This window comes from Callithrix jacchus, chromosome 4 (assembly GCF_049354715.1).
Source record: "Callithrix jacchus isolate 240 chromosome 4, calJac240_pri, whole genome shotgun sequence".
NCBI lineage: Eukaryota > Metazoa > Chordata > Mammalia > Primates > Cebidae > Callithrix > Callithrix jacchus.
This window is the reverse complement of record NC_133505.1, coordinates 28,167,174-28,181,657: the sequence shown is the minus strand read 5'-3', so window position 1 is coordinate 28,181,657 and position 14,484 is coordinate 28,167,174. Positions and strand designations below refer to the sequence as shown.

General features: G+C 45.4%; 1 protein-coding gene across 3 annotated transcripts in view; it reads right to left on the bottom strand.

Annotated features, from left to right (window-relative positions):
• The window catches only part of LOC100397136 (N-acetyllactosaminide beta-1,6-N-acetylglucosaminyl-transferase), a 171,921-nt gene extending 157,503 nt beyond the window's left edge, over positions 1-14,418 (bottom strand). For all 3 annotated transcript variants that reach the window (XM_078368449.1, XM_035295115.3, XM_035295117.3), the window contains exon 1: positions 14,160-14,418. The gene's annotated coding sequence lies outside the window, so the exon portion shown is untranslated. The remainder of the gene's footprint in view (positions 1-14,159) is intronic.
• Between the last annotated feature and the right edge of the window lie 66 nt (positions 14,419-14,484).

Sequence of the window (14,484 nt, the reverse complement as noted above, 5' to 3'; positions counted from 1 at the left end):
GAGTCCTTTAGTCCAGGGATGAATAAAATGCGGAAGCTTTGAGGCGACTCCAGGGAGAGGCACCGCTACCCTACCCCTGGCCAAGAGGGTGCAAAGCCTCCTGGACAGGGCCCGGGGTCGGAGGCTCGAGAGCACGGTTAGAATGAGGGAGGTTTTGGTGCCTGGGGGACAGGTCTCTGCTCCACAGCGTGGAGCTGACCATTTACACATATTTGCCTGACATGTCAGAGAAAACGACTAAAAATTGGTTCTTTGTTTGTCTCCAAGTCTCTGCGACAGCAGGCCGGGAGGGTAACTGGGCCTGCCCCAGGCGCCCCAGGCCCAAACAAACCCAGGAATATTCGATATCCTTGCTGCGGGAATGGGACTGGCACCCTCTCTGTGAGAGAGTGGCCCGAGGCCAGTCTCCTCACCGTCACCTCCCTCCCGGCCAGGTGTGGCTCCTGACGGAGGTGAGCTCCGGGAGCCCCAAATCCTGTGGCTTCTTTTAAAGCTCCCCTCTAATTAGAAGCAGCGGTGAAATCACTTGAGTGATTTTATCTGTCATGAGAAAGCAAACCCTAAACCAAACCTCAGTTGCCCATCCCAAAGCCACCAACGCCCCCATTCTTCCTTTAAAAAGTTCTAAATGGAAAAGATAAAGCTCTGGAAACCAGAGGAGTGGGGGAGGGGTGGAGAACTGTGAACGTGGGAAGAAGGGGTGGACCTCTGTGCAGAAGTGCTAAGTGTGAGTGTGTAAGAGACAGAGAGTGTGTATGTGTGTGTACAGTTTCTCCTATCTGGAGTGGGAGGAGACCAAACCTAGAAGCCAGAAGTGACACAGAATCAGGAGCGTCTTCACCTATTGAGCAACACTTTCTTGTGGAATCTAACGCTGAAATGGCCCTGGGGGGGTGACAGTCGGATCCGCTAAGGCCAGCCTTGCCCTGCACCTCCTAGGCGGGTGGGGAGGCGGGGACAGCGACCCATCCCCACTGGGTCCAGGTACGCGGGGATCATCAGGTCTCTTCCTACTGGTCTTGCCGTTTCCCAACCCCTGACCCCTACCCGGGAGTGGAGACTCCTCCAGCTCAAAAGTTCCTAGGGGAGGGGAGCCATGGGTCGAGGCTGTCGAAGCACCCACCACTGGAGTGCGAGAGTGCGAGAACACACACACTCAGACCCGCATCGCACCCAGCACACTCCAGCAGCCAGTCCACTTCGGTTCCCGGGAAAGCGGGTTGGGGCTGTTGGGAAAAGCTGGAGCTGATGGCAAGATTGCCGCGGCCTTAAATCCAACACTTCCCAGGTCAGCTCGGCGAGGCGCCGGGACTGCAGCTGGCGGAGTGAATTCCTGGGCCAGCGCGCAGGAGTCGGCAGGTAGCAACCCAGCTCTTTATGACCTGGTGAGATGTTGGTGAGCAGATAAAAAAGGAGGATTTACCTAAGCGATTCCAGGGAGCGGGCACGGCCGAGCCCTCCAGCCCATGCCCGGCGGGGACCAGTCACCAGGAGCGCCAAGCCCCGATATCCATACTTGCCAAAATGGGGGACTGGTAGGTACGGGGGCTTTGCCTTGGCTGGGGTTGAGGTGGGCGGGGGGCGGGGGGGGGGTGTAGGGGAGGAGGCCGGAGCGGGGAGGAGGAGCGGAAGCGCTGTGGCCCAGGGCAGGGGAGTCTAGGTGAGGCGAGCCTGGCGGCGCCCAAGAGAGCTCCCAGGAGACAGCAAGGACAGGAAAAGCAAGCGCGGGCGGCGACCGCGGCACTGGGGGCAAAACGCGCTGCCCGCGGGGCCCAGTGCCAGGGAAAGTCCGGCGCACGCTCCACAGTTGGCCCGGTGGGTCACTTGTTGTTTGTGCCGTGGCCATTTTCCCCACCCGCCTCCCTCCTCAAGCAGAAACTTGGGAGAATGACTAATTCGGTAGGGGGGAGGGCGCAGGCCTGGGGTTGCTGGCGCAGAGGTGTAGGTTCCCAGCCTGCCGCGCCTTCGGGCTCGCGGTAGACCCCGGGGTTGAGTATGGGACAGACCCTGGTGCACCTGTCTTTCCTGGTACCTCCAGGAAAGGGGGATCTAGGATGTGTGGAGAATAGAAAAGGGTCCGGATGGCCGGGTCGCGGCGGCAGGGTGTTTCTTTGGGAGACACTTAAAAGAGTTTGCCCAAAGTTTAGCTACCAACTCACTCCGCTTCCTGAAATGGGTTTTTGCTGCCTGGGGTACGGATGAAGGAGTGTGTGAATGGGGGGTGACGAGGCAGGAGGTCGCGAATTTGCCAAAAACTACGCCTGCGGAACTTGGCCCTGCTAGGCCTCGGGCAGCAAAGGGCGTCCAAGCCTTGCTCTTGTCCTTCCTGAGTCCCAGATTCCGACCCCGGCCAAGGAAGCATTTGTCCAGTGCTCTCCTTCCAACTTCCAGACATTTTCTCTTTGGTAAACAGTGCGACTTTGGCCAGGTTGGTGGTGGTAAAAGGTTCTGCCTCTAGCAGATTTCATCATCAAAACCGCGAGGCCCTGTTTTCGCCCCAACCAAGCGAGGCCTGGTTAGGGCGAGATTCTGGGTGCCCAAAACCCCGGGGGACAATTCGAATCTAATGCCCTGAACTCCCCACCCCCCTCAACCAAATCGAAGCCTTGCTACTCCTGGGCGAGTTCTTTCTCTTGTTTCAGATTTAGGCCATTAAAAGTAAAGTTCTGGGCCGGGCGCGGTGGCTCAAGCCTGTAATCCCAGCACTTTGGGAGGCCGAGGCGGGTGGATCATGAGGTCAACAGATTGAGACCATTCTGGTCAACATGGTGAAACCCCGTCTCTACTAAAAATACAAAAAATTAGCTGGGCATGGTGGGGCGTGCCTGTAATCCCAGCTACTCAGGAGGCTGAGGCAGGAGAATTGCCTGAACCCAGAAGGCAGAGGTTGCGGTGAGCCATTGCACTCCAGCCTGGGTAACAAGAGCGAAACTCCGTCTCAAAAAAAAAAAAAAAAACACCGACTATATTAAACTTCCAGGGTCAGGTAACATAACCCTCAGTTCTATAATAATGGTGGTGCTGCTTTTGAATGCTGTGCATGCTTTCCTTCTTGGAATGAGAAGACGTTCATTGATGTTAGGCCAATTGTAGAGCTTTTTGATTTCTTTATACATAATAGCTGATAACCACAGGCTTCTTAGCAAAGTGGCTGAGAAATTGTGAAAATCTAAAAAGTATGCAGAACACATGTCATTGAGTTTATACATATTTTTAAGACTGAAGTATGGGTTCAGGTTGATGTAATAATGGGTCAGAATTCATATAGATACTATAGGGCATGTTTATTACATGATAAATGTACAAATTAATATGTAGTGACACTGCTTGGAGAAAATGTGTGTGCACTTGTGCATATGCATGTATATGTATTCATATACTTGCATGTTTATTTTTTGAGATGGAGTCTTGCTCTTGTCACCCAAGTTGGAGTGCAATGGCGCCATCTTGGCTCACTGCAACCTCCTGGGTTCAAGCGATTCTCCTGCCTCAGCCTCCTGAGTAGCTGGAATTACAGGCGCCCACCACCAAGCCCTAATTTTTGTATTTTTAGTAGAGATGAGGTTTCACCATGTTGGCCAGGCTGGTCTTGAACTCCTGGGTGGATCATGTGACCCACCCACCTTGGCCTCCCAGAGCGCTGGGATTACAGATGTGAGCACCATGCCTGGCCTTGTGTGTATGTTTAAAATTGGTTGTGCTTTACTATAATACCAGATTAAAGCTTCTAATTTACCAGGCTTTCTTTTCTGATGAGATAAAGCAATTGAATAACATTTCTCAATTTTCTGCTTGTGATGTCAACAAGCCGAAGAATATTAGATTATTAAACTAATTGTAGATGTTTAAGGTTCTTAAATAAGGAAAACAAGTTCCTTTTGATATGTTTGGATGTGGGGAAGGAGGGAAAGCATATATTCCTCTTTCTAGTTTGAAAAGGGAAACTACCTGGACATGGGGTTGGGATGTGTAGACCCTACCATGCCTTGGCTAGGTTATTTGCCAAACTTACCTTTGTGGCTTCAGAATTCCTAATTGCTCTCTCATCTCTAAACGGCTATTTGATGGTGAATTACATATTTTTCTAAAAGTGCTTTTAGTTTCAGAAACATTCAGGAATAAGAGAGATGGGGTATTCTAGGACAGCAGTCTCTAACCTTTTTGGCACCAGGTACTTGTTTCATGGAAAACAGTTTTTCCACAGATGGGGCAGGGTTGATTTTGGGATGGAATTATTCTGCCTCAGATCATCAGGCATTAGATTCTCATAAGGAGCAAGCAACCTAGATCCTCCTATGCACAGTTTACAATAGGGTCCATGCTCCTGTGAGAATCTAATGTGCTGCTGATCTGACAGGAGGCAGAGCTCAGGTGGTAATGCTCAGCTCCTGCATGGACCAGGGACCTGTATGCTAGGGTGGGGGACCTGTGTGCTAGGACACCCTAGTTGGTTAGAACGGTCAAGACTAACAGCTCTATGGAGAAGTAATCAATACTTTTTTTTTTTGTTGGGAGAACTAATGATGGAGTAACCTCATCTTTTGTCTAGGATGGGGCTGGAACTTGGGGAGAGGAGGTAAGGATCAGACCAGACCTAAGAAACTGGGCTGCCCTGACAAAATACCAGAGATGGGTGGGTGGCTTAAACAACACATTTATTTTCCTTTTTTTTGAGATGGAGTTTCGCTCTTGTTGCTCAGGCTGGAGTGCAATGGTGCAATCTCAGCTCAGTGCAACCTCCACTTCCCGGGTTTAAGCAATTCTCCTGCCTCAACCTCTTGAGTAGCTAGAATTACAGGCATGTACCACCACACTCAGCCAATTTTGTATTTTAAGTAGAAACAGGGGTTCTCGATGTTGGTCAGGCTAGTCTCGAACTCACGGCCTCAAGTGATCTGCCCATCAGCCTCCCAAGGTGTTGGGATTACAGGCATGAGCCACATTGATGGGCTGAACACACTTTTTTTTTTTTTTTTTTTTCCAGCTCTGGAAGCTAGAAGTCAGAGATCAGCAGGGTTGGTTTTTCTTCTGAGGCTTCTCTCTTTGGCTTGTAGATGACGGTCTTCTCCTTGTGTAGTCACGTAGTCTCTCCTCTGTGTGTTCTAATCCCTTTTTAAGGATATCAGTCACTGGATTACGGCCCCTCACCCTTTTGACTTTAACCTTAATTATCTCTTTAAAAAGCCAAGTGAGGCAGTTCACACCTGTAATCCCAGCACTTTGGAAGGCCAGGGTGGGCAGATCACTGAGGTCAGGAGTTCGAGACCAGCCTGGCAAACATGGCAAAACCCTATCTTTACTTAAAAAAAGAAACCCCCAAAAATTAGCTGGGCATGGTGGCGTGTGCCTGTAATCCCAGCTAGTCGGGAGGCTGAGGCAGGAGAATTGCCTGAACCCAGGAGGCAGAGGTTGCAGTGAGCCAAGATCACGCCATTGCACTCCAGCCTGGGTAACAAAAGCAAAACTCCATCTCAAGGAAAAAAAAAAAAGATTAATCAAGATTGTTCTATAAAAATATTCCAGGCAGATAGAAAGAAGTTAGGATTGTAAAGATAAACATGATTAAGTTTCTGTGGGTAACAGCCACCAGTTCCAACTATTTAGTCCCAGGGAATCTTCACTATGTGTGAGTACACATATTTTAGTGATGAGAACACTGATGTTCAAATGACTAATCAATTAGTAAGAAGGGGAGTAGGGAACTGAATTTAGGAGTGTGTGATTAAGGAGAGAGATTTTCAGAATCTGGTAATATGAAAAGTGGAAAGAAGTGACATATTAGTTCAGCCCCTTTATAAACTCTCTATCCAGGCTCTCCCAATCCCATATATTATGGAAACAAGATTTTCCTAAATGATATTTTCATCATTTGACTCCCTATTTCAAAAGCCTAATTGTTCTCTATTACCTAAAAAATCTAGAAGAAACTTCTTAGCCTCAAATTCAAGACTTCAAAATTTGACTTCTCTCTCCTAGCATAAATCCCATTATCCTGTTGGTCCACAGATTTCACACATTTAAAAAGCACTTATTGTTGGGTGCGGTGGCTCTCGCCTGTAATCCCAGCACTTTGGGAGGCTGAGGTAGGTGGATCACCTGAGGTCTGGAGTTTGAGACCAGCCTGGCCAGCATGATGAAACCCTGTCTCTACTAAAAATACAAAAATTAACTGGGCTTGGTGGTGGGCACCCATGGTCCCAGCTACTAGGGAGGCTGAGGCAGAAGAATCACTCAAACTCAGGAGGCAGAGGTTGCAGTGAGCAAAGATTGCACTACTGCACTCCAGCCTGGGCAACAGAGTGACACTGACTCACTAACTAAACAAACAAACACATTTATTAGGTCTGGATGCGGTGGCTCATGCCTGTAATCCCACAACTTTGGGAGGTCGAGGTGGGTGTTGATCACTTGAGGTCAGGAGTTAGACCAGCCTGGACAACATGTAAAACCCTGACCCTACCAAATATACAAAAATTAGCCAGCCGTGGTGTTGCACACTTGTAATCCCAGCTACTCTGGAGGCTGAGGCAAGAGAATCACTTGAATCCAGGAGGCGGAGGTTGCAGTGAGCTGAAATCAAGCCACTGTACTACAGCCTAGGCAATGGGGCGAGATTCCATCTCAAAAATGAAATAAAATTAAATTAAAAGCACTTATTGAGCACCTAATTTGTGCTAGCCTCTGGGAAAACCAGCCTTGTCCATAAATTGCTTATAGTATAGTGTTATGTAAATATACTTGCGTTACTACTTTCTGGCGCTTTCCCCAGTTATTTCTCCTAAATGGAATGTTATGTTCTATCCTATATTCCCCTTCTTCCCACATACCAAAATCCAACCCCTTCATAAAACATACACTAAACATTTTTGCCAGAAATTGTTCCCATTCATTTGGATCCCTAGAGCATAAGATTTCAAATTGGAGTGTACCTGGTTCTTGGTATACAGATTCCTAGGCCCCTCCTCAGAGATTCTCATTCTGTAGGCATGCGTACTTAAACCTATCTGACAGATTCCTAGGTCCATGCTCTTTCTACTCATCCTTTCACACAGTCGGTTTCATCATTTTCTTCTCTCACTGAATGACTGCTGAGTACAGTGGTGTCACACAGACACAGTCTTGATCTCAGCTTATCAATCCTTATGATGTTGGCTCTTTTGTTCCCAGCCACCTCTTGGACCTGAACAGATTTGTGACATGATAAAGAATAAGTTACCTATGCTGTAGGGTCTAGACTTTTTTGTCATATTACTAGTCAAATTATTAGACTAAGTCTTTCTATTGGATGGAATGGCACATGGACATGGAGGCACATTTACTGGATGGGGTAATCCAAACACTCACTGCTGACTTGTGAAGTACGCTTGCACTGGAAGAGAAAAAGGAATCTCTTTTGTACTATAGATTTTGTCAAGCAGGGGCTGTCTTTTATATTTAAATTGATAATGCCTACACACTGCCTCTAATTGAGTGGTACTGAGCACATGCTGAATGAACAATGAGTGTATCTAATGAAAAAATGACTGAGGCAATGTATTTGCATGTCTCCTTGAGAGCAATTTTAAAGAATACATATTCAATGTAGAGAGCATATTTATTTCCTTCAAAAAAAGAACAAATGCAAAATATTCCAAAGTTTGCATTAAGAAATTTAAGACTGTTACACATGTTCTATCTTCTATCTTATATGAAGCAAGTACTGGTGAGATTAGTGTTAAGAAATGTATTAAAATAGGGTGTTTCTGCTTACTTTTAAAATTGTGAGCAGAAAATGATTTATGATAGTAAACCTAATTTACAAAAGGAACATGGTAGCGTTTTAGTAGCAGCGGTAGGACTTTAACGGGGTTGATGTCATAACCCTATTTTTTAACAGAAAAACACGGCTTCCAAAATATTGTGACACTAGCATGGTTGCTTTGTATTTATGAGTCTGATGCAGACTTCAGGCAGGAAATCTCAAAATGACTTGTGACGTGTGCCATTTTTTTTTTTTAAGGAGTCTGAACACAGAAAAGGCCAAAGGAAAGGGGCCATTGTCTTCCTTACGAAGGAAGGTATATTGCTACAGGACTTGCCTCTCACAAAAGTCTTTTTGTGAGGCTTTAGAAACTTTTAACGTGTATTAAAATGCATTGAAAAACATCCAGCTGATTAATAAATATAAAATAGTATCATTATACAGTATTGGCAGCATATTTAAGTTATGCTAGGTAAAGGCTACATATATGTAAAGTAAAAATGATTATTCAGCAAGTCAATATATCATACCTTTGTTTATACTACTAAGATAATCATTTTTAATTTCAGCAAGAACTTAATGCTATATAGATTTACGTAAATAAGAACATAACCCATAAATATGAAATTACAGAAATACATATGCATTTTAATTTCATTTAAAACTTATGATGAAACATGGATTTCATTATTTATAAATGATATAACCTAGCCCTCACCACAAATAGGACTATGAAGTATGAATACAGTTGTAGGAATACATATTATCATTTACTAAAAGGTAACACAAGCCTATGTGTATTGATGAAGCAGCTATACTACTGAAACATGCCCAAACTGAATTGTGATGATTTTAAATGCATCAAGAGAGATTAATGATTAAATGGTTTCAATTGTTACATAAATTAGCAAACTGCTGGGTTATAAGTGCTGTGGGAAAAAAGCAGTGTAAGAGGATCAGGTGTGGTACATATCTAGCTGTGTGTGTGAATATAAGGCAGGTTCCAGTTTTACTAGAGTGATTAGGGTAGGCTGGGGGCATGGAGGGGAAGATCTACACAGCCAAAGGAGAGCCAATGTAAAAACGCTGAGGCCCCATTTGATTTTAACAAAACAATCTCACCACAGATATAATACCCCATTGAGCAGGTGTGTAAACAGTGTCTCAAAGCAACTTAAGCAAGGGAATAGAGCTAGTAAATAATAAAGCCAGGGCTAGAACCCAGGTTTCTTGACTCTTCATCCAATGCCTTTCTTTTGTTTTGTCCCTCTGTTCACCAGGCACAGAGGAAGGTCTCTTAGAAAGCACTGTGTAAACATCATGGATGGATCTGGAAACCATCATTCTGAGCAAACTGATACAAGAAGAGAAAACCAAACACCACATGTTCTCACTCATAGGAGGGTGTTTAACAATGAGAACATGTGGGCATAGGGAGGGGAACATCACACACTGGGGCAGATTGGGGGTGGAAGGGCTGGGGAGGGACAGCGGGGGGGTAGGGAGGCTAAGGAGGGAAAACAGTGGGAGAAATGCCTGATGTAGCCAACGGGGGCCAGAGACTGCAAACCACTATGGTATGTGTGTACCTATGCAACAACCCTGAGGGCTGTGCACATGTGCCCCAGAGCTTAATGTACAATTTAAAAAAAAATCAAGTTTCATTGCTTTGGGGTGGTGACTGCGATTATTATTAATCAGTTCCATGATATTTCTATTTTTAAATTTATGCCTCATAGTTGTACATTTTCCCAGGGTACATTTGACGTCTTGGTACATGTATACAATGTAATGATCGAGTTAGGGTAACTGGAATATCACTTCAAACATTTATCTTTTCTTATGTTAGGAATATTAAAATTCTCATCTAGCTTTCTTGAAATATACAATACATTGTTAACTATAATTACTGTACTATAGACTACTAGAATCTATTCCTTCTGATATTTCCTGAAAGGCATATAAAGCTCAAAGAATGGTTTCATCTTCCCTTCCCATAGCTTGTTTTTCTCCTTCATTTGTGCTTCTTCTCTTGAATAAATTATTTTAATCAGTTAAACTAATTATACTTTTCTGGATATTTGATAAAGGAAAGGTATTAAGGGTAGGAATAACCTATGAAATGGAAACCATTTCTAACGTTATAAAGGGCTGAGGAAAGAATGGAGAGAATGTGGAGCTCAGAGACTCAGAGAGAGCCTGTGTGTACCTAAGCAACAATCCTGCAAGATCTGCACATGTACTCCAGAACATAAAGTATAATAAGAAAAAAAAAAAAAAAAAAAAAAGGAAATCTGTAGATAAGGCAAAAATGTTGGAAACAGGGCTCAAGGGGTGAGGGAAAGATTTTAAAATATTTTCAAATATATATTAGGAAGAATGAAGTCAGACTGAAGAAAAAATATTTTCAAATAAAAATACAAGAATATTAGACAATAAACAACATACAAGAAAAAAGAGAATACGAATCTGATTTCAGACACAGTAGACTGAAGAGCTGGTGGAATTACTAACAGCAAAAGGGAACAGAGTAGAGAGTCTGAAAGATGAGTAGCTTTCTTTTTGTAATGTTGGGTTTAAGGTGGCAGCGAGGTTCTCACTAGTGGAAAGGGTCTAAGAGCTTTAAGAGGCAAACTTGGAAGCTCTGTGCAATCTAGAGCTGTTTGTCCAATACAGTCGCCTCTAACCACAGGCAACCACTGAACAACTGAAATATGGGTACCCTGAACTGAGATGGGATCTAAGAATCAAATACACACTAGACTTTGAAGATTTTCTATGGGAAAAAAAAGAATTTAAAATCTCCTTTTTTCTGCATTGATTACATGATGAAATATATGCATGGACTGGGTTAAATAACATTATTAAAACTAATTTCACTTGTCTGTACTTTTTTAACGTGATTTGTAGAAAACTGAAAATTACGTATGTGGTTTATGTTATATTTCTATTGGACAGCAATATTAGTTATATATTAAGATCACAAAAGGGATAGAGACATCATTCTGAAGTATCTCAACTAAACATAGATACGGAAGAAAAAAGGACACACACATGATAATAGTTAATATTTACTAAGCACCCCAAGCACTATGCTAGACACATAAAGGGCACCGTCTTATTTGTTCCTCCCAAAAACTGTATTAAACATCTTTTATAGAATAAAATACTGAGGCCCAAGGTCACACAGTTAAATGTCGGTGTTAGGATTCAAGGCCACGATGACCCCAGATCTCAAGTTCTACACGGTCACAGAAATTTCAGAACAAGTATGCTCTCTAATATTTAAACTATTTATTAGAATGGTTCATTGTCAAAGTCAGTTATGTCCCAATTCAATTAAAAAGAAAAGCTACAAACGTGTGGATTTGTAACTTTAGAATTATGATGAGCTACTGATGCTGGCATATTTTCACCATATCCGGCCATTAAAGACGTTTCCGGTGCGACTTCTTTCCTTTTATCAATGTTTATTCCCAGAAATGCAAACCCATCAAGTTAGATGGTACATATCCAACTGTCCAACGGAGACGATCATCCACCTAATCCTAAACAGCAGGGCCTGTTTTCTGAACATAACTAGATAGATAATACGGATCTACTTGACAAATTTTCAACATTCTCTTTTGGAGCACAAAAGCACCTGGACCTCTCAAAGTGACTAAAACGTTTTGAAGGAAGCTAAACTAAATGGAACCTTTGTTGAAGAACCAAAAATTAAGCTTACCCAACAGATACTTTAAAAATGGATTTTGTACTCCTTGAAAATGCTTACTTTCAAAGAACAGAAAGAAAAAAAGGCTGGATACTTTGAATCAGGAATCTTAACAGTAAAATCTCCTACAAATACAAATTGAAGTCAATAAAGTATCTTTCATTGACCTTTGGTTGGTTGATTGGTATTAATTTCAAAGACAAACTTTCTTTCCTTTTCACATTTAATTTCTGCTACCTATCTGGGAAAATGGTAACCACAGAACTGCTGAACTTGTATAGTCAGCTCTAATTACATCTTTTTCAAAAACTTACTCAAGTAAATTTTATTAAACAATTTATTTACAATTAATACATTTCCCTAGACTAAGTCTTTTAAAACCACTGCCATAAATCCACATTATAGAAATAGAAAAACAAAAGGAAATTTGAAAAAAAAATAATTATTTTGGAATAAGACTAGTAGAGATATCTTACAAGACAGTTCATACTGGACATGTATTCAAAAGGGTGTCTCTCTGAACTGACCCACTAATTTATTTTAAATTAAACCCCCTAACCTTCCTCCTCCCTGGCCCACTTTTTTTTTTTTTTAAATAAACTAGTATGATTTCAGCTGGGCATAGTGGCTCATGACTTGTAATCCCAGCACTTGGGAAGCCAAGGTGGGTGTCGATCACTTGAGGTCAGGAGTTCGACCAGCCTGGACAACATGTGAAACCCTGTCTCTACCAAAAATACACAAGTTGGCCTGGTGTGGTGGTGCACGCCTGTAATCCCAGCTACTCGGGAGACTGAGGCACGAGAATCACTTGAGACCAGGAGGTGGAGGTTGCAGTGAGCCTAGATTGCACCACTGCACTCTAGCCTGGGAGACAGAGTGAGACCCTGCCACAAAAAAGAAAAAAAAAAAGGTAATACAATTTGGATTTGGTATTAAAAAAAAAAATTCCTCTGAAGACCCAAAGTTTCTGAGAAATACTTATCGAAACAGGAAGCATCACACTTGTGCAGGATAAAGCTTTCAAGAGCTTGCCCTTGATTTTAGCTCTTTTAGGTTAAACATTCCCATGACTTTTCTATTCAGCTAACAAGTGAACTTATTCCCTTACTCGATACAATTCCTACCTACACATTGGGACAAAGCTTCAGAGCCCAAAGGAGAGAGCCAATTGGCCCTAAAAATGCCTTGTCCACTCTGATGCCAAGGTGCCAAGGGCATGAAGCGACAGACCAGTCATAAGAGATAGCCGCCTAGACTTTTGTCATTGAAGGCTGCCAAAATCGGGTCCCTCCTCTCGGGGAGTATCTCCCTCCTCCCAAACTTCACTTGAGACTCTCATCATTACAACTGTCAGCTGCAAAATGTTTGCAGTTGCTCTCCACTTGTGCATTAGCAGAAAGCAGCTTGCTTTATTGGGTTAATTCAAAAGAGTTATCAAGGACTTACTGTGCGGCTGTAGGCACTAGAAAGACAGTAAAGAACAAATGATAAAAATCTGTCTTCCTGAAACTTACATTCTGGTAGAGGAGACCTTTCAAGAAACAAGCTAAAGAAACAAAATATGCAGTACACTAAACAATACATGCTCAAGAGAAGACAAAATGAAGCAGGCAAGGGGAATATACACTGTGGTGGGCTGGGTAGGAAAGGTTAGAATTTTAAGATTAAGTGGTCACACATAATCAGGCAGAGAGTATGTGCCTAAAGGGGTAGCCAGGGCAAAATCAGATGGAGTAAGAGAAAGGTGGTTAGCATATTTCAATAAGCCCTGAAGTGGAGAGGAAACCCTACGGGAAGGGGGAGAGGCAAAGATTGAACATAGACCCCTGAAGACAAACACAGATTTCACATTTTGCCAAGACCGGTCCTTTGAGTTGAGGATAGCACAACAGATGTTCTCCCTTTGTAGCCAAAGAACCAGGCTCTGCTGCTAAAACTCTCAGGCAGTTCATCAGACCCGGGGGAACGAACACACACACACACCCCCACACACACCGCTTAAAGCCGAGAGGAAGCGGTACTAATCCAGAGTGGAGGACTGGCCTGGGAAACCGGGCAGAGAGTTGTAAAGAACACACCAGAAGCCCCTCCAAGCCCAGACACTGATAAAACCCAGCGCCCTCTCAAGCCAATCTGTAAACCCAGGACGCACCATCGAGCGCACAGACACACCCCCGGGGTGCAGGGAGGAGAGGGGTGGGAGCTTAACCGTTAGGGCCCGAACCCCAGGACTCCAGAGGCAGGGTGGGTGCAGCGCGCGAGAAACGCCGTTTTCCGCTCCAGGCGCCGGCGGGCGGTGGCGAGAGCAGGTTCCCGGGGCCGGAGGGTGGGTTGCGGGCGGGAATGGCCGCCGCGAAGGAGGGGCGGCTTCCTCCGGCATCCCGGGCGCCAGCCCAGTGCATGCAACAGGGAGCTAAGGGCGAGCGGGTACCTCGAGGTCCTGGAGTGGGACCCGGGAGCAGGAACAGGGACAAAGTTCCCGAGGCCAATGGGCCTCGGGCCGACCCGTGCGCCCCCGGCCCAAACGCTCAGCTCCCGCTCCCCACGCCCGCGCGGACCCGGCCTCTCCGAGGGTAGCCGGTTCCAGCCGCGAACCCGCAGCGCCCGCGCAGCCACCCGCTCGGCCCTCTCCCGACCGGTGCGTGGGTCCAGGAGAGAAAAAGCGCGGCGGTGGCGGTGGCGGCGCGCGGTCCCACTCACCACTATCCGCAGCTGCTGTGGCGCGACAACCGGGGCGGGCGGCGATGCGCTGTCCAGGGTAGCCAGGTCCCTCTGCCAGGCACTGTCTCCGCATCCGCGCCGGTGACCCCCGCCCGCCCGCGCCTCCCCTCCCCCTCGGGCTCGCGTCTCCGCTGTGCAGCGCACGGATCCTCGGGGCCGTTTCGTCCCCGCCCCCTAGCCCACAGGGGCCTCGCGCGCCGCCCCGCCTGGAGGGCGCGCGGGGGAGGGGCGCAGGGCTAGCGAGGCAGCGCCCTCCTCCCCTGCGGCGCCGCGCACACCCTCCGGGGCGACCGCCCTCGCTCTC